At 44.2% G+C, this 16,422-nt stretch overlaps 1 protein-coding gene across 1 annotated transcript in view; it reads right to left on the bottom strand.

Moving 5' to 3' along the window:
• Nucleotides 1-16,422, bottom strand: part of tsc22d1 (TSC22 domain family, member 1) — an 81,873-nt gene that overhangs the window by 13,297 nt on the left and 52,154 nt on the right. The window lies entirely within an intron of this gene.

Raw genomic sequence — 16,422 nt, forward strand, 5'->3', positions numbered from 1 at the left:
CTCTATTTGCCAGGCTTAAGGAACACTTACTGTTCACTGTTCTTGCTGCTGCCTCTGTCGTTGCTGTTTGGTTAAAAAACAAGAAAAGTGTAATATAATAAAAATGGAGAAAAATTGCTTTGTAACCTTAGGGAGTATCTGTGTGGAATATTAGATAACGAGAAAACAAGCTAGGGAATAGAGTAGAACATAAATTGTTAGTTGAGACTTACTGAGGTGTTTTTTTCTGAAATATAAAGTTTTCAGTGGAGATTATAAAGACAGTCAAATCTCAGTAGAAACAAGCTCATGGAATGATTTCAAGATAGTTTTCTAGATCAGTGTCAGATGTTATGTGTCAAGTTGGGAATAGGCAATTTTGGATCTAGCATTGTACGATTAGAAATGCTTCATAAATAACCTTGTAGTGAATGAAACTCTCGGGAGCAGTGATCACAATATTTTCCATTTGGAGTGATCACAATATCCTTAATTTCATATTGAGCTTGAGAGAGACTTAGTTAAGTCTGAAATTATATATGTACAGATGAAACTACGAGAGGTATACTGGCGAAGGTAAATTGGGGATACAGATTAGAAGATATGATGGGATCTAAACACAAGCAGATATTTAAAGAAGTAGAGATAACAAGTAGAGATAACTTGGAAGAAGGATCCAGACCCGAAAGGTCAGCTTTCCTGCTGCTCTGATGCTGCCTGGCCTGCTGTGTTCCTCCAGTTCCATACTGTGTTATATCTGACTCCAACATTGGTCGTTCTTACTATCTCTGAGTGATTGCCAGCAGTTTTTGTTTTCATTGCAAATGACATACACTGGTTTGACTCATCTTGTACACTTCAAAACAGAGCTCCAGTAGAACCAGTACCTTCATTTCCAAGTATTCCTGGTTTATCTCTCTGGAAATCTGAACACTGGAGTCCTAAAAGTGAAACTCCACACTTTGTTATATTTGCTGGCGATCACAGTGGATCAGGCAGCTTCCATGGAGAGAGAGCAAGCTAACATTTCAAGTTCAGATGACTATTCACCAGAGCTGACATGAAGTGTGGAGGGCCAGCATTTATGGAATAGTTGAAGAAGGTAGCAGATGGAGTGATAGGGGAGAAAGGATTTTGATAGTTCAGATCAGAATGTGAGAATGGCAGAACAATGGTGTGTCTAATTGCCAGACTGGAAATAACACCGTCCCACTGGGATGGGGCGAGGGGAGAGAGGACATGGAGACAGAGAATGGAATAAGTCAAACTGAAAAAATGGGAAGGAATGGGAGTGGGTTCACAATTTTGGTGTTGAACTCAATATTGAGCCCAGAAGGTTGTAAAGTGCCCAGTCTGAAGATGAGATGTTGATCCTTCAGTTTTCACTGGAGCATTACAGTATGCTGAGGACAGACGAATGGGTGTGCAAGTAGGGCGCTGTGTTAAAATAACCAGCTACAGGAAGGTTAGGGTCATGCTTGTGCACTGACTGGAGGTGTTCTGCAAAGCGGTCACCCATCCTGTATTTGGTTTCTCCAGTGTAGAGTAGGCCACATTGGGTGTAGCGAATACAACAGACCAAATTGGAGGAGGTACAAGTGATTTCACCTGGAAAGACTGTTTAGACCCTTGGATGGTGAGCAGGAAGGAGGTGAAGGGGTAGGTGTTGCATCTTCTGTGGTTACATGGGAAGGTTGCAAGTTTTACTGTTTTTTTTCCTTCACTGTATTTAACGAGATGATGTTAATATGATGGATAAGGGAGAGGTGCACTCTACAAAATGTCGAACTCTTCCTTTCTTAAGGGTTTTACTGGAACGCGGAGGGATTCTCTCTGAAAACATCAGTGATGACTTCACAGGCAGTAGATATGGAGAAGTGACTGTCTGCACAGTCTGTCACCCAGACACTTTTTTCTCCCATATTCGGGATGGGAGCAACTTTGGAACTCAAATTGGATTCATCTCTGTTCAGGACTAGTTGCCCCATCCTAAACAGGTAATTGGCCATCGAGTCATACAGCACAGAAGAGCCCCTTTGGCCCATTGAGCCTGCACTGACCTATCTACACCAACCCTACTTTCCAGCACTGGGCCTTGAATGTTATGACATTTCAACTGATCATCATTTCGAAGGTTGTGAGGTTTCCCACTTCAACTATCCTCCCAGATAGTGCATTCCAGACCCCCACCAGCCTCTGGGAGTAAAAAAACTTATTTTTTTCTCCTCAGCACCAACATAACCTCCCTGTTCTTATAATCCATGCCAAGACCGGTAAAGGCAGTTGTCCCAAATGTCTTCTCAACTACCCTATTTACCTGCCCTGTCACCTTCAGGGATCTGCGGATAAACACCCCAAGATCCCTCTGTTCCTCTGAGCTTCCTACTGACTTCCCACGCATTTGGTACTTCCTTGTCTTGTTCCTTCTTCCAAAATGCATCACATCAAATTTATCAGGGTTAAATTCCATTGGGTATCTTGTTGTGTGATCAAACAAGGCTGATGCTGGAGGTTTGTTTTCCAGAGTCTTCCGTGTTTCAGAGTCAATGGGTGCACAGAAAGAAGTACCTTTCCCTGGTCATTGGCCGATAGCTCAACACTGAACTCAGCAGGGCCACTGAATATCCTCGCCACCAATGAGAAATGTTTGTTCATGCAAAGACACTGCTGTAGGTTGACTTTTGAAATCATGTTTGTGAGATGAATGCACATTTTCCTTTGCAGGGGTTTGACTTTCTACAGAAGAAGAAAGAACAGTATCTATCCATGTTGTGTCTTTCAAGCCCTCAGGTCTTGATAGCAGGCTAAGTATTTTTGAAGTGTTGGCGCTGTTGTAATAGACTTTTACACATGTCCTAGCTGGTAAAGAAACTTAAAATAAAAGTCCTCAAACCTGCCCTCTGTGCCTTTTGTGATCAGATTGATTCTTGCAATATAAAGGAGACCTCACCTCAAGTATCCAACTTGTTGGTTCTAAAGGATAGGTTCTTATCAAGCCTTCAGTTATCATCAGCAGACAGCAGGAGGCTGTTTGTTCAGGAATGAAGTATGTGCCTGATTTTGTAACTCCTGTCTACCTGGTCACGATCAATGAACATAGGAGGGTAAGAAAGCAGTCAGTCAAAATGTAAAACTCACAATCATTTTCGGCTGCAGTTCCCTCAAAATTCCTTCAGCTTAAGTGCTACCATGTCAGGTTTATGCTTCAAAGATAAATGTGAACCTGAAAGGGATTCACTCCCAGAAGATGCATGGGAACTGGAAATGTGGATTTAGGCTCACTAACTAAGACCGGACAACAGAAATGTGGTTCTTACACACTGTACCTATATGACAGAGGTTCAGCCCTGGAAGTGATGAGTTTATAATATTGCTTATCCTTAATCAGTTGGGTATTATGGCTGTCATGACCTCCCTGCTCCATATCATGGTGAGACATGCTGCTTTGATATTGTGAATCATGAGGAAACTGTGTTCATTTTGATTATGTATTAAGGTAAATGAAGGCAGTCTGTTGGTTAACAATTGGGTTATTGCTTTGAAGTCAAGCTTGAAGGTTTTTCAAGCAGAGAGACCAGCAAACAGATGTGTGCAGGATCAATATAGTCTCCCACCACTCCTCAGAGAGATACATTATGGGTCATGTGCTGGTGTGATTAGGTGTTACACGGTAACATATTCTCCTGATCACAGGAAGGGGGAGTGATGGGTGGCAGTCACCCTGAAGAACTAGCTATTCTCACAGTGATCTTGGTAACAATGTGCAGGTATCAGGAGGTTAGACTGTGTGTGTCCTGGAAGGAAAAAAACACTTTTGTTATATGTCAGCTTTGTGAAATTTCACAGAATGTTTATGCCACCCATTGTAGCAAGACCTCTCACTGTATCTTACCAAATTCTTCTCAATAACTACCTATGGTGCCCCTCTTGCCCGATTCTAGGATCCTAGTCCTATCCTGCCACTCACCATACCTGGAACCCCTCCTCAGTGCTGGGAAATCCTGGAATCATTTACATTCCTGGCACTATCGCTTAAAAGTCCATTGTGTACCCGGGCAAACACAGTCAGTCCAGAGCTGCCCTCCGTGGCTCCTGACATTTGACCCAGACATGGCAGACAAGGAATAATGTGTGCCCTGTTCTGTGGGTAGGGACCTGGACATCCTGCTGGGCAGGGTGATGCCAACTCAAGACTTCCACCTCCCTGGGACCAGTCTCAAGATTGCAGAATATCACACACTTGCTCTGTCTACTACCATGCCCACCTCCAACACCAACACCACTAACCCTGCATGCCCTCTGCATTGCCCAATTACTCACTCAGGGCAAATCCCAGCCCCATACAGCACTACAGCTGTGCCACTCAGGAAGTTCTTTCCACACGCGAACCACCCTCTGTGTAAAAAAATTTGCCTCTCATGTCTTTTTTTAAATCTCTCTCCTCTCAGCTTAAAAATGTGCCCGAAAGTCTTGAAATCCCCCATTCTAGGGTAAAGACAATTACCATTACTCTAGCTATACCTCTCATTATTTTATACACTCTATCAGGTCACCCCTCAACCTCCTACGTGCCAGTGAAAGAGGTCCCAGCCTATCCAGCCTTTCTGTATAAATCAAACCTTCCAGACCCAGCAACATCCTGGTAAATCTCTTCTGAACCCCCTCTAGCTTAATAATATTCTTCCTATAACTGGGAGACCAGAACTGAACACAATATTTCCAGGAGAGGCTTAACCAATGTCCTGTACAACCTCAACATGACATCCCAACTACTATACTCAAAGCACTGAGCTGCTTGAAGAGGTTTTTGAAAGTGGGATGATGGGGTTAGGGAGAGCATCCCAGAGAGTTGGGTGAACAGTGCACCAAGGCCAGTGAAGACCAGAAAAGGAATATGTGCAGATTGCCAATTTTTGAGAGATTGGAACTCACCAACATCTCAGAGGCTGCTGTCTTATTTGAGAGAGAGAGAGACGACTTCTTGTAAGTGTAACCTGAGGGTCACCGTTGCCTTAGACAGGGGCAAAATTGAAAAGGCACAACCTTCACAGAGAGCTCAGTGAGTCCCAGGATTGAATCCATGAGCATCACACTGCATTGGCCTCGCAGCCGACTGAGCTAACGGAGCCCTAGCTGTGTCTCATGGATGGAAGAGTTTACAAAGGAGTATAGAGAAGTTTATAACAGGATGAGAATTTTGAAATGGATGTTCTGGTGCACGAAGAGTTTGATGAGGGCAAGGATAGTTGAGTGTGACTTTGAATTGGATAGAAATGCAACAAGTCCAGAAATGAGTTGGAGTTTAGATTGGAGGTTACTACTGAGAATTGAGGAAGCATATCTGAAGTAAGACGCTTAGTGGCTGAGAAATAAGAACATGAGGACATCAGCAGTATGGCCAATGGGATGGGGATGCAGATGGACAGCCACAGCAATGAATGTAGACATCCATAGTGATCAATTGGTTCAGAGCATCAACGTACAGCACTGTGCTGGCCCAGAGCCATGGAAAGGGGCAAAAACATAAAGCAATTGACCAGGATTGGAAAGGAAGCTTTTGGTTTTGCGGTACTGAGCTGGACAACGTTCCAGTTCATTGAACTCTTAATTTGTGCAGTACAGTACCATTGACAGCTTGGGCATCAACTCTATCTCCCATTTTGGTTTAAAACTACACCTTTTATGATCATTTAGTGTTTGGTTTCGATGCAAACTGTTTTTCTCACACCCGCCCCCCCAACCCCACCCCACCACCTATCATGAAGCCGACCACAGTCAACCCTTCTCGGTTCCTCTCTCAAAATGTTCCTGTTTTATTTTGTGTCGTGCTGGTGGCTTTGGTGTCAAGTTCTTGCTTCCTAATGGTGAAGTCGTCATTTTTACAGAAATGCTGGTTGATTATAGATGTTCTTTCCCACTGTCTCCTGCCCAAGTGGACAATATTGTCTGGGTCTGAATGACTGACTAACTGACTGACTGACTGAACACCTCTGGCTTCAATGACTGGGCTCATCTTCACAGTCCCTCAATTCTGGCCAGGCCCAGCAACAGCACAAAAACTCTGCTTATCCTATTGAGGCTGTAGCAGAGCTGTGCCTACCTGTGTCCAACTGTGTCTACCTGTTTACCTGCATCCACCCTGAGTCCACCTCCATTTCCCTGTGTCTACCTGTGTTTACCAGTGTCCACCCACATCTACCTGTGTTAACCTAGTTACCTGCGTCTACTTTCCTTTATCTGTGTTGACTTCCATCTGTGTTTACCTGTTTCTACTTGCATCTACCTGCATCTGTATCTGCCTGCCTCTACTGTGGTAACCTGTGTCTACCTGCCTCTACTTGTGGTAACCTGTGTCTACCTGCGTCTACCTGTGTCTGCCTGCCTCTACCTGTTGTTCCCTATGTATACCTGCCTGTACTTGTGTCTGCCTGTGGTTACCTGTATATACCTGCCTGTACCTGCGGTTGTCTGCCTCTACTTGTAATTACCTGCATGTACCTGTATCCACCTGTGGATCTTCCCACAGATACTGCCTGACACACTCACTTTCTGTTCTTATTTCAGATGCCAACATCCGCAGTATTTTACTTCTATATAAGATGCATGACTAATCAGCTTCAGTTAAAGGATGAATGTCAGTAAAGTCAAATCCCCCATCAACTTGGAATGATGGGACTCTTTATATCAACCTGAGCAGGAAGGTGAGGTCTCAAAGTGGGCTTCCCAACAATTCATCACCCTTCAAACCACACTCCAGTACCAAACTAGATTATGTGTTGATGCCTGAGCGTAGGGTTTAACCCATGACCTTTTGTGCAGTTCCTGGGAACATGGGTGAAAATCCTGAATTTAATTCAATTTTTTAAAATGTGGAATTAAGAGTCTAATGATGACCATGAATCCATTGTCGATTGTTGGGGAAAAACCCATCTGGCTCACTAATGCCCTTTGGGGAAGGAAACTGCCATCCTTACCTGCTCTGGCCCAAATGTGACTCCAGATCCACAGCAATGTGGTTGACCCTCAAAGGCCCTCTGAAATGGCCTAGTAAGCCATTCAGTTGTATGAAATCCTATGAAATCTCAACAAAGAAATGAAACCAGACAGATCAACCTAGACACTGGAAAAGACAATGGCAGAAACGGTCCTGTTGACCCTGCAAAGCCCTCCTTCCTAACATCTGGGGGTTAGTGCCAAAATTCGGAGAGCTGTCTCACAGACTAGTCAAGCAACAGCGTGACATAGTCATACTTACAGAATCATACCTTACAGACAATGTCCCAGACACCACCGTCACCATCCCTGGATATGTCCCGTCCCACCAGCAGGACAGACCCAGCCAAGATAGCAGCATAGTGGGATACAGATGGGAGGGAGTTGCCCTGGGAGTCCTCAAGATCAGAAGTGGGGCTATTCACCGATGACTGCATAATGTTCAGTACAAGTCACAACCTCAGATACTGAAGCAGTCCATGTTCAAATGCAACAGGTTTTGGACAATATTCCAGCTTGGGCTAACAGATAGCAAGTAATATTTGTGCCTCACAAATGCCAGGCAAAACCATCTCCAGTAAGAGACAATCTAAAACTGCCCATTGTCATTCAATGGTGCTACCAACACTGAATGCCTAATTATCAACATCATGGGGGTTACCATTGACCAGAAGCTCAACTGGACTCACCACATAAACACAATGGCTATAAGAGCAGGTCAAATGCTAGGAATACTGCAGCGAGTAACTCACATCCTGACTCCTCAAAGCCTGTTCACTGTCTACAAGGCACAAGTCAGGAGTGTGATGGAATGGACGAGTGCAGCCCCAACAACACTCAAGAAGCTTGACACCATCCAGGACAAAGCTGCCCACTTGATTGGTGCCACATCCATAAACATCCACTCCCTCCACCACCGATGCTCAGTAGCAGCAGTGTGTACCATCCACAAGATGCACTGTAGAAATTCACAAAAGATCCTCAGACAGCACCTTCCAAACCCACGACCACTTCCATCTAGAAGGACAAGGGCAGCAGATACATGGGGACATTGCTCCCTGCACGTTTTCCTCTAAGCCACTCGCCATCCTGACTTGTAAATATATCACCGTTCCTTCAGTGTCACTGGGTCTAAATGCTGGAATTCCTTCCCTACGGGCATTGTGGGTAAACCTACAGCACATGGACTGCAGTGATTCAGGAAGGCAGCTCAACGCCACCTTCTCAATGGCATGTAGGATCAGGCAATAAATGCTGGGCCCAGCAAGTGACACCCACATCCCATGAGTGAATAAAAAATAATCAAAAGCCAAACTGAATAATTACAATGCAGCAGAATGCCAGGACTCCTGGAGAATATTCCGTTCCTCTGCAAATGCCCAGGGGCATTTCATAATCACAATAATCCCTGAACATGCAGATTGAAGTATTACATAATAGACTTGGCAAAGGATGGAAAATTACTGCAAGTGGTATTCCCGGTTAATATTCAAAACAAGTGATAAACTAAATCTGCCATCTTTCTCTGCTCAGACAAATCAGGTACAATGTTGACAGAATGGCCAGAACATGAAACAGTCATTTATTCCCACAGCAAGGAGAAATGTTAAATGATCAGTTTCCTGGTCATTGTCAGGCATTGTTAATCAAGCTGATAGACACAGGGATAGTGGGAACTGCCGATGCTGGAGAATCTCAGATAACAAGGTGTAGAGCTGGATGAACACAGCAGGCCAAGCAGCATCAGAGGAGCAGGAAGGCTGACGTTTCGGGTCTGGACCCTTCTTCAGAAAAAACCTTTTCTTTGAAGAAGGATCCAGACCCGAAACGTCAGCTTTCCTGCTCCTCGGATGCTGCTTGACCTGCTGTGTTCATCCAGCTCTACATCTTGTTATCTTATGATAGACACAGGAATGCTTCAAACCATAGAGATTTATCATGCAGAGGAGACCATTCAGCCTGGCATATCTGTGCTAGTTGAAAAACAAATATCCAGACTGGTTCAGAATTACAAACTCCCCATCCAGTCAGTTATGGTACATCATGTACGTACCAAAGTGGTTTTTTTATGACTTCAAGAGTATTTCTGCTGCTAACTCTTTTAGTCAGTTGAATTTCGGATCAACATTGCTATCTTCACAGAAACATTTCTCCACAACTCCTTTCTAATCCTCTCCTACTTATTAGAAATCTCCCCAAATATTGACCTCCTTGCTAAAGAATGTATGTCTTTCCTATCCATTTCTATCCAAACCCTAAAAAATTTGGTCAGTGCATTGAGTATAGGAGTTGGGATTGGAGTCAACACAGTGTGGAGCTAGAGGAATACAGCAGGCCAGGCAGCATCGGAGGAGCAGGAAAGCTGACGCTTCGGGTCAGGACCCTTCTTCATAATCAGTTCTGATGAAGTGTCCCAACCCGAAATGTCGACTCTCCTGCTCCTCCGATGCTGCCTGACCTGCTGTGTTCTTCCAGCTCCACACTGTGTTGACTGTCTCCAGCATCTGCAGTTCTTGCTATCTCATAGGGGTTGGGATGTCATGTTGTGGCTGTATAGGACATTGGTGAGGCCACTTTTGGAATACTGCATTCAGTACTGGTCTCCCTACAATAGGAAAGATGCTGTTAAACTTGGAAGCGTGCAGAAAAGATTTATGAGGATGTTGTCGGGGTTGGAGGGTTTGAGCTATAGGGAGAGGCTGAATAAGCTGGAGCTATTTTCCCTGGAGCGTTGGAGGCTGAGGAGTGACCTTATAGAGGTCTATAAAATCATGAGGGTCATGGATAGGGTAAATACACAAGGTCTTTTCCCCAGGGTAGAGGAGTCCAAAACTAGAGGGCATAGGTTTAAGTGAGAAGGGAAAGATTTAAAAGGGACCTAAGGGGCAATATATGGAACTAGATGCCAGAGGAAGTGGTGGAGGCTGATACTATTACAACAACATTTAAAAACATCTGGATAGGTATATGAATAGGAAGGGTTTAGTGGGATAAGGGCCAAATGCTGGCAAATGGGACTGAATTAATTTAGGATATCTGGTAGGCATGAACAAGTTGGACCGAATGATCTGTTTCCATGCTGTACAATTCTACGATTCTATGTAAAGATGGCAGATTTTCTTCCCTAAAGGACATTAGTGAACTGAACGGCTTTATGGCAATCAATGACAGTCTTGTGATAATCATCACTACATTAGCCATCCGTTTAAGATAGAGATTTAAGTTTATTTTAAACTCACATAAAGTCCGGAACTTTCCCCCTTAAAGGGCACCAACATTTGAAGCAAAGTTTTTGTATTTTTTTAATTTGAAGGTGTCAATAAATTCTTAATAGTAAATGGCTGAAATTTATCAAAGTTGGCAGGAATTTGAAGTAATCAGATCAGCCCTAATTTTATGGAATAGCAGAGCAGGTTTAATCGCTCCTGCTCCTAATTTGTATGTTTACATTAAGTTTTCAATTCACAGTTGATTAATTGAATTTAAATTCCACCAGCTACCACGTGGGTTTTGAATCCATGCAGCTAAAGCATTGAATCATTAAATTAGTGTGCCATTACCACAACTGCACCTCTTCCCCTGTGATGACCACTGTCATAAATTACAGTGTCATGTGACTCAGTTTTCCAGTGACAAATTTACAAAACAAATTCAAAGATGTGCCAACAACGTTCTTGAGAGGCATCAGAGTACTGTTCATTCAGCAAATTCATTGCTGTTTTTACTGTGGGATAGCTATGATCATTAAGTCTCCAATGTTTCAATGCTGGATACAGCAAAGTGAAACAAGAAGTCTCTATTAAATGTGGCCTGAACCTTCATTGCTGTAAAGAGAACAAGCTCAGCTTCTATCGTCTCTCTAAATAATGAAAATCGCTCATCCCTGGCAACATTTTAGCAAAACTCCACTGCCTTGCCAAGTATCCCTGCAAGCATCTGCAACTCACACAGTCTCCCAACTTGGAAATGTATCCTTTGTTCTCACTGGGTTAAAATCCAGAACTCCATCTTCGCATTCCTGTACGAGTGCCCATGTCAGATGGATTGCTTTGGTTCAATGAAGTGACTCACCACCATATTCTCAAGGCCAGTTAAGGTTTGGGAAATAAATGCCAGTGTTTCTACTGATGGCCGCAACCCATGAACAAATAAAAAGAATGCACTTAAGCCAATACTCTTTCAGCTTGAATGAACATTTTCTTCCATTCATAACTTCAATGAGCTCCCACCAGAAAGAAGCAAGCATTTCACCCTTATTTGACATAGCAGACATATTGAATAAATACATTGCCTCAGTATTATAGTACAACAGATGGATAGCATGCAGCAAGAACTGACAAAATGAATAGTGGATCAGGAACAGGGACCGAATAAAGATTAAAGTAAGGCATCCAGAATAGGACTGAATTCTCCAGTAGAGATCAAATGGTAAGTTCAGTCTGTAGTTAAACTGATATTTGCATTTTTCAGCTGATCATTTGCTCCACCTTCTGCACAGCAATCTCGTGACTTGCTGGGAGTAAGTTAACTTGCTGCCCTTTCTTGAGCAGCTGCTTCCAAACACATTATACATGACACTCTTCATTTTGAATGTTAAGAATATGTTATGATCAGGAAGAGAGTAATGAATCAGCTCATCTCTTAACAACAACCCTGGTTGCCGCAAAGATTCATGTTCTTTTTAGCATGAGATTATACCTCTTGTCTAATAAAAATGTTAATACCTAATGTATACTGTAACAGTAACAAGTAAAAGGAAGAGAAATTTTATTATCTGCTGACCCCCAGAACAATGATAAAAAATGTCAAGCATACACACCCACAGTACAGAGGTAAGAAGAGATGGTGTCCAGCACAAAACAAAATAAATAAATGTACTGTTTAAAGTCTTTAAGGTGTTCTTGGAGCATACGGTTTTAATGTGGCACCACAGTTTGTTTAATTGATGGCTTGTATCCTCAGTGATGGCAAATACTTCAATTGTTCCTTGTGTTCTCAATATTCTGATATTCCTATTTAATCAGTTCTGTCACTGGGCAGTCTATGTTTTTGAGGGGTGGGGAAAATGAGAGAGCTTCCTCCAGCTAATTCCAGAATTAAGTCAAAACTCTATCCCCTCCCTTTCTGCCAAAAATAATTCCTTGAAACACATATATAACAGTGTGGAGCTGGAGGAACACAGCAGGCCAGGCAGCATCAGAGGAGCAGGAAAGCTGATGTTTCGGGTCAGAACCCTTCTTCAGAAATGGGGAGGGGGGGAAGGGAAATGAGTGGAGAGGAGGGATGGGACTGGGGAAGATAAGTGGGATGGTGATAGGTGAGTGCAGGTAGGCAGTGGTGGGGATTGGTCAGTGAGGTGGGAGGAGCGGATAGGTGGGAGAGAAGATGGACAGGTTGTGTCAGGTCAAGGAGACAGGGATGAGAGGGAGGATTGGTCATGGGATGAGGCCAGAGGTGGGGAGATTTTGAAACTGGTAAGGTCTATATTGAGGCCATTGGGCTGTAAGCTCCCGAGGTGGAATATGAGGTGCTGTTACTCCAGTTTCCGGGTGGTGTCATTGTGACACTGGAGGAGGCCCAGGATGAACGTATCGCCCAGGGAGTGGGAGGGGGAGTCAAAATGGCTGGCAACAGGAAGGTGTTGTTGATTGTCGCGTACGGAGCGCAGATGCTGTACAAAGCAGTCTCCGAGCCTTCGCTTGGTCTCACCAATGTAGAGGAGGCCACATCAGGAGCAGCAGGTGCAATAGACCACATTGACGGATGTGCAGGTGAGCCGCTGTCTAATGTGGAAGGTTTGTTTTGTGCCTTGAATGGAGGTGAGGGGGGGATGTGTGGGGGCAGGTGTAGCACTTTTCATTGGGAGAATGATGCTGAATCCGGTCATGAACCATTTTAACTCCCCCTCCCACTCCCTAGGTGATATGTCCATCCTGGGCCTCCTCCAGTGTCACAATGACACCACCCGCAAAGTGGAGGAGTAACACCTTATATTCCACCTGGGAGCCTACAGCCCGATGGCCTAAACATGGATTTTGCCAGTTTCAAAATCTCCCCAGCCCCGGCCTCATCCCATGTCCAACCTCCGCTCTCGTCCCTGCCTCCTTGACCTGACACAACCTGTCTATCTTCTCTCCCACCTATCCGCTCCTCCCACCTCACTGACCAATCCCCACCACCTGCACTCACCTATCACCATCCCACCTACCTTCCCCAGCCCCTCCCCTCCTCTCCTCTCTCTATTTATTTCTGAGCTCCCTTCCCCCTCTCCCATTTCTGAAGAAGGGTCCCGACCTGAAACATCAACTTTCCTGCTCCTCTGATGCTGCCTGGCCTGCTGTATTCCTCCAGCTCCACACTGTGTTATCTCTGACTCCAGCATCTGCAGTTCTTACTATCTCTGATTTAAGTAATCCGTTGCTTTCTTCATTCCTCCTGTCGAAGTAAACAACTTCACATTTTCCCACATCATGCTCCCACTCACTTAACCCATCTATATCCATCTCGGACCTCCCTATGTCTTCTTCACAGCACGCCTTTTTACCTATTCTGGTGTCATCTGCAAACTGCGCTACCACACACTCACTCCCTTCATTTAAGTCTTTGTTGTAAATTGTCTGAAGTCGAGGTCCCAAACCCTTGTAGGATTTCACTTGTCCCATCCCACCACTCAGACAAAAACCTGTTTATGCATGCTGTCTGTTTTCTGCCAGATGTAAAGCAATACAGATAGGTGCAGAGTTACTGTAAGTACACAGACGGCGAACTCCAAAGTTTCCACAAACAGCCCTCCGGTATAATCCAGTACTGGGGAACACATCAGGGACATAGTGCAGCATAACACCAAGTGATTATTCCAATTGCTAATTCCATTGGGATTTTGATACGTAACACTCTGAACATGTAGCTGCTTTCCATAATAATAATGGAAATTTCCCTCTTTCCCAAAGGTAAAAAACCTACAGAAAGTAGTAAAGTCAGATTGAGCTGATTTGGAAATATGATCAGCGCCCTGTAACGAGATTCACAAATCCCACTTGAGACTGACTGGTGATTTTCTGCAGATTGAAAAATTTCCATTCCTAGTCTATAAGTTTGATGGAGCATCCGAAAACAGGATGCAGTTTCTTTTCTTATATTTCTGAATTTATTTTACATGTATTAATCACCCTGCATGCCTTTCCATTTCCAACTTGGCTTTTGTAGGATTTTGTTTTGTTTTATTTGCAGATAACTCAAAGGAATTGTGTCCTTTGAGGAGATTTCTGGGCAAAATTGTTGCCATGCTACTTTAATGTTATTCCTATTCAGCATTAGGGTATCCCCTTACTCTCAAGCACAATTGTATCTATCTAGGGCGTCAGCATAGGTTTTGCCTCAAGAGGTCATTGTTGCACTGCATCTAATCTGCAGTAACTCTCACTGCACTGTATCATAGGATCAAGTAGCACAGAATGAGTTACTATGGCCTGTCATGTCGCTGCTGGCTCGACCATTCATCCCATCCACCTATTGTTTCCCTTGAAATCCCTCCCAACTCCTCTTTGGAAATTATTCCTGAAACTGCAAACCTTATTGCCCTTTCAAGCATCCTATTGCATTTCATTCCACTTCCATCAGGGAAAGGAGTATGGGGAGGCAATAGCCTAGTGGTATTATGGTTGGACTGTTAATACAGAAACCCAGCTAATGTTCTGGGGATGCAGATTTGGATCTTGCCATGGCAGATGGTGAAATTCAATAAAAATCCGAATTAAGAGTCTAATGATGACTATGATTCCATTGTCAATTATCATCTAGTTCACTAATGTCCTTTAGGGAAGGAAACTGCCATCCTTACCTGGTCTGGCCTACATGTGACCTCAGACCTGCAGCAATGTGGTTGACTCTGAAGTGCCATCTGGGCAATTAGGGATGGGCAATAAATGCTGCCTGGCCAGCGAGGCCCTCATCCCGTGAATTTTTAAAAAGCTCTCCTTATCCCCTTCAGTCTCCTTTGTCACTACTTGCAAACTGTGTCCTATCATCTGCTCACTTGCCCCGGCCCCCCATCAAACATTCATCTATTTCTTTTCCAGGAAAGCATGGTGGCAGTGGTCAGCACTGCTGCCTCACAGCGCCAGGGACCTGGGTTCGATTCCACCTTCAGGCGCCTGTCTGTGTGGAGTTTGCACATTCTCCCTGTGTCTGTGTGGGTTTGCTCCAGTTTCTTCCCACAGTCCAAAGATGTACAGGCTAGGTGGATTGGCCATGCTAAATTGTCCATAGTGTTCAGGGATGTGTAGATTAGGTCGGTTACAGGGGGATGGGTCTGGGTGGGATGCTCTGAGGGTCAGTGTGGACTTGTTGGGCCGAAGGGCCTGTTTCCACACTGTAGGGATTCTATGACATTCCCAGAGGCTTGGAATACAGAAATGAGAAGCTGGAAAGATGAACATAGAACATAGAACATTACAGCACAGTACAGGCCATTCGGCCCTCGATGTTGCGCCGACCTGTGAAACCAATCTGAAGCCCATCTAACCTAAACTATTCCATTATCATCCATATGTCTATCCAATGACCATTTAAATGCCCTTAAAGTTGGCGAGTCTACTACTTTTGCAGGCAGGGCATTCCACGCCCTTACTACTCTCTGAGTAAAGAACCTACCTCTGACATCTGTCCGATATCTATCACCCCTCAATTTAAAGCTATGTCCCCTCATGCTAGCCATCACCATCCGAGGAAAAAGGCTCCCACTGTCCACCTTATCTAATCCTCTAATCATCTTGTATGTCTCTATTAAGTCACCTCTTAACCTTCTTCTCTCTAATGAAAACAGCCTCAAGTCCCTCAGCCTTTCCTTATAAGACCTTCCCTCCATACCAGGCAACATCCTGGTAAATCTCCTCTGCACTCTTTCCAATGCTTCCACATCCTTCCTATAATGCAGTGACCAGAACTGTACACAATACTCCAAGTGCAGCCGCACCAGAGTTTTGTACAGCTGCAACATGACCTCATGGCTCCGAAACTCAATCCCTCTACCAATAAAACCTAACATACTGTACACCTTCTGAACAACGCTATCAACCTGGGTGGCAACTTTCAGTGATCTATGCACACGGACACCGAGATCTCTCTGCTCATCCACACTACCAAGAATCTTACCATTAGCCCAGTACTCTGTATTCCTGTTACTCCTTCCAAAGTGAATCACCTCACACTTTTCCGCATTAAACTCCATTTGCCACCTCTCAGCCCAGCTCTGCAGCTTATCTATGTCCCTCTGTAACCTGCAACATCCTTCCGCACTATCCACAACTCCACCGACTTTGGTGTCATCCGCAAATTTACTAACGCATCCTTCTATGCCCTCATCCAGGTCATTTATAAAAATGACAAACAGCAGTGGCCCCAAAACAGATCCTTGAGGTACACCACTAGTAACTGAACTCCAGGATGAAC

Source organism: Rhincodon typus, chromosome 11, assembly GCF_021869965.1.
Source record: "Rhincodon typus isolate 14 chromosome 11, sRhiTyp1.1, whole genome shotgun sequence".
Classification (NCBI taxonomy): Eukaryota; Metazoa; Chordata; class Chondrichthyes; order Orectolobiformes; family Rhincodontidae; genus Rhincodon; species Rhincodon typus.